This window comes from Meriones unguiculatus, chromosome 14 (assembly GCF_030254825.1).
Source record: "Meriones unguiculatus strain TT.TT164.6M chromosome 14, Bangor_MerUng_6.1, whole genome shotgun sequence".
Lineage (NCBI taxonomy): Eukaryota > Metazoa > Chordata > Mammalia > Rodentia > Muridae > Meriones > Meriones unguiculatus.
In genome coordinates, this window is record NC_083361.1 from 30,091,560 (window position 1) to 30,097,635 (window position 6,076).

Below are 6,076 nucleotides of genomic sequence, written 5' to 3' on the forward strand. Positions count from 1 at the left end.
TGAAGGGCCTTCACTAGGAATTTAGTCACAGCAGCATAGAAAAAAAAAAGCAATGAACACAGGGGATTGTGTTCTTTGTGTCAGTGGTATGAGGGACAGAGAGAGCTGTGGAAACATTCTGGATTAAAAGGCTGAAGAAATATGGCTCTAGGTGGCTTCTGTACTAGAGGAAAATAAAAACTTTATTACATCCACTGACAAAACCGGAACATGAATAATTTAGATAAAAATATATCAATGTAAATTTATGAAGTTTATATCTGTACTGTGGTTACGTGAGAATAAAGCTCCTCTTCTCTCTTTTCTGGGTTTAAAGACACAGCTTCACTGCCCTTGAACTTTCTACATAGCCCAGGTTGACTCCTAACACCCATGCTTTCCCTGTCATTCTGTCTGTCTCTCTTCTCTGCAGAGGGCCTCATTCACTACATACTTGCACCTGGCCTGGAACTCTATGTAAACCAGCCTGGCCTTGACTTCACGGAGATCTGCCTGCCTCTGCCTCTTGAGTGCTGGGATTAAAGGTCTGGGCCATGAGGCCTGTGCTGGCCTCTAACTCTCAATTGTCCTGTTTTAGCCTTCCAAGTAGTAGGTAAATTACAGTTATTCTTTGTAGTACTTTATACTTGCAAGTCGAAGATTTGGAATTATTTGTAAATAAAAAAAAATTTGAGTAGCCAGGAACAGATCTGGAAATGTAGTAGAGTAGTTTACTTACTTGTTTAGCATGCTCAAGGGCCTGGAATCAGAGAGGGAAAAAAGATTAGCTAGGAATGACTTTTCTCTCTGGGCAATGTAGAACTGAGCATGAAAATAGGTCAGAGTGAGTACTCTCTCCCTCTCTTTCTCTCCCCCCATATCTGTCTCTGTCTCCCTCTCTTTGTGTAAATGTGTGCATAATTACATTTCTGGGAGTGCACTTGCAATGTACTGAGTGCTTATCTTCCTGCTGTTTGCCTTCAGGCCTTGTCACCATCATTCCCTGACAGCATGCTCACAGGAAGGAGATGAAACTTCTGCAGCATGTCAGGGTTACACAGACGGGAGTGTGTGTGGAGAGGACAGAACCAAACTTACAGCCAAGCCTGGACTCCTCACTTCCTAACTTCCCAAATGGACTACTGCTTCTGATGCTGAGGCAGGCTTTCTCCTCTCTCTCTCTCTCTCTCTCTCTCTCTCTCTGTGTGTGTGTGTGTGTGTGTATGTGTCTGTGTATCTGTGTCTATCTCTCTCATTCTCTCTTCTCTTGCTATATGTTTGATTTGACATAAAAATCTGGCCCCATTCCAGAAAATGAAACCAAATCATTGCTGACAGGAGTAGATCCAAAAAGACTCAGCCAACTTTGGAAAGCACCCACAGGGCAGCCATCAACTCTGTATTTTGACTTTGCAGCAATGCTTAGAATGTCTCTGAAGGTGGTGGTGGTAGTGGGGCTTATTTCTACTTTAACTTGCCGAAGTAGAAAAGGTGTCCAAGGCTAGAGGTAGGGCTTGGGTGCTGTGTAGCCAGATATCCTGGCAGACATCTGGTACTTGCAGAGGACAAATATTTGAGGAAGCTGCCTGCCACAGGGAGTCATGGGAGTGGTAACGACAGGCAGGAAAAAGATTGCTCTGTCCATAGCAATAAGGATGGGTCAGATGAGATCAGAGTATTCCAGGGAATAGCCATTCTAACCTCAGGGTACCATAGGTGATGTGTATGGGTTGAAGGAGAAAGGGGCTAGCTCTTTGTTCTTACCCACTCTCCTGGCCTCCCAGCCTCAGCTCTCATCCTGTATTCCATTCTCAAAGGCCTCTTTGTCAGCTTGAAGCTCAAAGAGCGTTTCTGGAAGAAGAGCTTGTAAGCCAGGAACGGCTGACAACTAAGATGGGTGCACCTGCATGCTCAGACATCAGCTTAGGAAAAAGCAGGGCTGAAACAGATAATACCAAGTAGCCCCCTAGATCCAGCCGTGCCTGAAGACCCTGCATCTTTTGATGAAAGGAACAAAAAGAAAACCTGAGGTTTTGCTTAAGAAAGTTACAATGGTTCTCCCCCCCCCCCACCATATGAATAACATAAGGGGGTGGGGCTGGAGAGATGGCTCAGCAGTTAAGAACACTGGCAGCTCCTCTAGAGGACCTGGGTCCAATTCCCAGCATCCACATGACAGGTTACAGTTATCTGTAATTCCAGTTCCAGGAGATCTGACACCCTTTTCTAGCCTTTTGAGGCATTTCATGCATGTGGCACACAGATACACAGGCAGGCACAACACCCTACACATCAAATAAAATAAATCTTTTGTAAAGACAAAGACCATGAAAAACATCTTAACTGGAACAGTACTGACTGTTAAAAGTCTGCTATGACTTTTAAGTGCAGATTCCCTGCAACAGCCAAGGTAGGGTGCAGAGAACTTTGGACGGGAGCTACCTAATATGGTGTCTTGGTCGGGGTTACTATTGCAGTGATGAAACACCATGACCGAAAGCCAGTTGAAGAGGAAAGGGTTTATTTGGCTTATACTTTCACATCATAGTCCTTCTCTGAAGGAAGTCGGGACAGGACAGAAACTGAAGCAGGGAGGTAGGAGTTTACTGGCTTGGTAAGGCATTACTGCTTCTTGGCTTTCTCCCCATGGATTGCTCAGCCTGCTTTTCTTAACCCAGGACCACCAGCAGCCCAGGGATAGCACCACTTACAATGGGCTGGACCTCCCCCCACCAATCACTAAGAAAATGCTTTACAGCTGCATGATGGAGGCATTTTCTTAGTTGAGGTTCCCTCCCTTCCAGTGACTCCAGCTTGTGTCAAGTTGACATAAACTAACCAGCACACATCGGAAATCCAGAATCTGGAGACATTAGAAGAGAACTGGCCAGTCCCTGCCTCAGGGGGGCCTCAGTCCCAAAGATCAAGGAAGATTTTCAGGACTGATTTGTGTGCTTGGAGTTTTACAAGGAACATTAGTCAGACCCACTCAGAACATAGTGGCCTATAGGTTTTCTTAGGGTTGGCCAAATAATGGTAGTAATTCCCTTCTGCTGGGCTCTTGGTACACGCCAACGTGTTATGCGGATAGTCTCATTTAATCCTCACAGCACCCTGACAGACCGAGACAGTGCTGGCACTGTTTTCTAGAAACTATTCCATAAAATCTGGAGAATGATCTAGTTTTGAGTGACTTTATCAAGTACAGAGCAAGCCAAAATAAAAGAACAAATAGCAAATAGTAGACAGACAGACAGATAGGTAGACAGACAGGAAAACACCATTAAACGGTGCATTCAAAACACCCAGCAGAAATGAACTTTGGGAGCCTGTTGAGGCAGTCAGCTTGTGATCCTGATAGAGTCCAGGGTGAATCCATTTGAGTGAGGCTTCCAAGAAAAATAACAACAAAAACCAGAAAAACAAAAGAAACAAACAAAACAAGTAGGAAGGAAACAGCAAACTGAGGGATCATGTCATCTAGCAGAAACTGATTGGCATTTCCAAATGAGCTTTCTGTCAGGGGACAAAGCTTCTGTAGGTGAACTTCTGGTTTCTCTTCCCCACTGTTGGCACTTACATATCACAGGATAAACAAGAACATCTGCAGGAAATCATTTACCTTCCAGCCTTTCTCAAGGACATAGTATTTTTATTCTTGGGCTGTTTTGCCGTTCTCACAGAGTTAGGGGTGGGTAGATCATTTCCAGACTAGAGGCCTTGAAGGACACTTTGAGACAAATATACTTGGTCTGAAAGAGTGGTTTGTGGGGTCAGCCTGCTTTCAGAGCCAGCTTCTCGGTGGGCTCAGACACACGACAATTTACCGATACATTGACTAAACCAAAGTCTCACAGTCAGGAAGTCACATAGCTCATCAGTGACAAAGTAATGCTTTAAATCTAGTACATATTCTAAAGCCTGTGCTTTAACCACTTTTAAGCCATTCATGATCTAGTGCTGCAAGAGGGCTTTGGCTAGATGAAGAATTAATATTAATCTTTTTTTGTTGGCGCTGTCCTCAGAGTTTGTAATGCAAAACTGAATATGCAATATCACTACCTCATTTTTTGTACACATGTTCTGACATTCAGAAGTAGAAAATGACTGGCTCAATTACTTGGGAATTGAATATACCACCCAGAGATTAGCCTTCTCAACTTGAGGGACCAGGCTGTAGCCTGCAGAAAGTCAGTGTGTGTGCTGAGGTGGGGGAGCAAGCCTCATCACATCAACCATGTATAAGAACAGTGATGGGTTCAGTGTGGCAAGAAAGGTCTTTAAGATGTCAGGGGACCAGTGAGAACTATGGCCACAGATTCAATTGCAGACCCCAAACCCCGCTAAAGCAATGAGCTCTGAATTCACACAAAGGTTCCCAGCTCCAGCCACAGCCCATTGATTTTTCAGCAACACTTGATATGGCCAAATTCCAGTTTAACCAGACAGATCCTAGTTCCTGTTGTTCCCAGGGGGAGTCCAGCGATGACAAGAGCCCCTTTCTTCTGTCAGAACATCCTCAACAATAAAAGGCTACAAGACTGAGCTAAACTGTCTCAAGAATTCCAACTCCTTCCCCAGAGCATCTACCTTCCTGATTTCTTTCCTGAGGAACGATGTTGTCCCAACCCAAACCACATGTGCCCTCTGTGCTGGGCTGTTCTGACATTCTGCCAAGCTGGGAGGCACCTGTCCTAGAGAGACAATGCAGGGCTGTCTTTCATAGCTCCCTAGGCAACCCACTGGAGGAGCAACCAGGTAGGGACCCAGGCAACAGGACAGAAAGGATTCAGGGCAACTATTATGGAAGTGTGCCAGAGGACTAGAAGATGAACAGCCCCACCTGCTCTCTGCATGTGGAAAAGCCTGGGGCTTCCTTGAAGCTAGGTGAGTAGCTTTCTGAATTTGTTTTCCTAAAAGCAGTCTGTGTACTCCAAAAACTAGGGCAGGATTTGAAGGGAGGGCAGAGGGAAATAAGCAGGTCCATGAGGTTGAAGCCAGCCGTTCCAGGTCTGCAGACCAGCACAGATTCTCAGGATAGATCCTGCAGCTCTGCCTCTTGTTTTCCTTAGACACAACCTTAACTTTTTGCCATGCCTAGACTAGTGGTGTGCTCGTAACAGGACTGTGAGAGGATGGTACTCGGAGAATACTTTCACAGACAGTGAGTAACGGGAAGGAAGGGGTCAGGACATTCCGGAGGCAGATTGGGTGGTTTGCATATTTGCCTGTATAAAGGGGATTAATGGTGGTGCTATCTCATAATTGCTGTCCTTCACTAGAATAACACATTTTAAATGTTCATACTAGTGTCTAGCTCACAACCATAAGAACTAACTGTCATTAATATGACTTATGGTGCTCTCAGGGCACAGATCTTTCTGACTTCTGTGAGGTGGGGAGAAGTGTGGTGATTCCATCACATAGAAATGTGATTTGTACTAAGTCATGCATCAAGACTCCAACCCAGAAGAAACAGAACACTCCTTTTAGAATGGCTAGAAAGTATGAATGAGTCTCAAAGTAAAACGTCTTTTCCCACAAGGATGCATTCCACCTCCATCCCTGAGCGTAAAACCTAGTGTTTGCAGAGAGAACAAAACAGGTGTTTTCTTGGTTTTCTTAAGGCAGGTGTACTCCCAGAGAGGTGAAAGCTTCAGACCAGACCTGCCTACCTGCCTCCCCACCTCTGGTACTGGGCTCGGAACAGAGGGTTCCAAGAGGAGGAGGGTCCCCAGAAGGCCCCGCTCTAGCCCGTCCTCCTGCAACCCCCTCCGCAGTCACGTGGCCCGGTGGGTGGGGACCGACCTGAAGTTGTTGGAATTCGGAGCCCTCCCAACTTTGAAGCACAGAGGAGCGACTCTGAGAAGCCCAGCATGGCTCAGCTGTCGGTGATCCCGGGATCGGCCGCGGCGTGGACAGGTAAACCTGTAGTTCAAGGGTGGCGGCTGGTGTGGAAGAGGCCACTGGAGCACAGGGCCGCACAGCCCATCCCATGCAGGGCACGCGGGAGAGGGCACAGTTGGGCGAAGCGGCTCCGCTGGACACTCCGCGCCTCAGGGTCGGCCAGTCCGCCGCGGGCTGCTCCTTGCTGGCC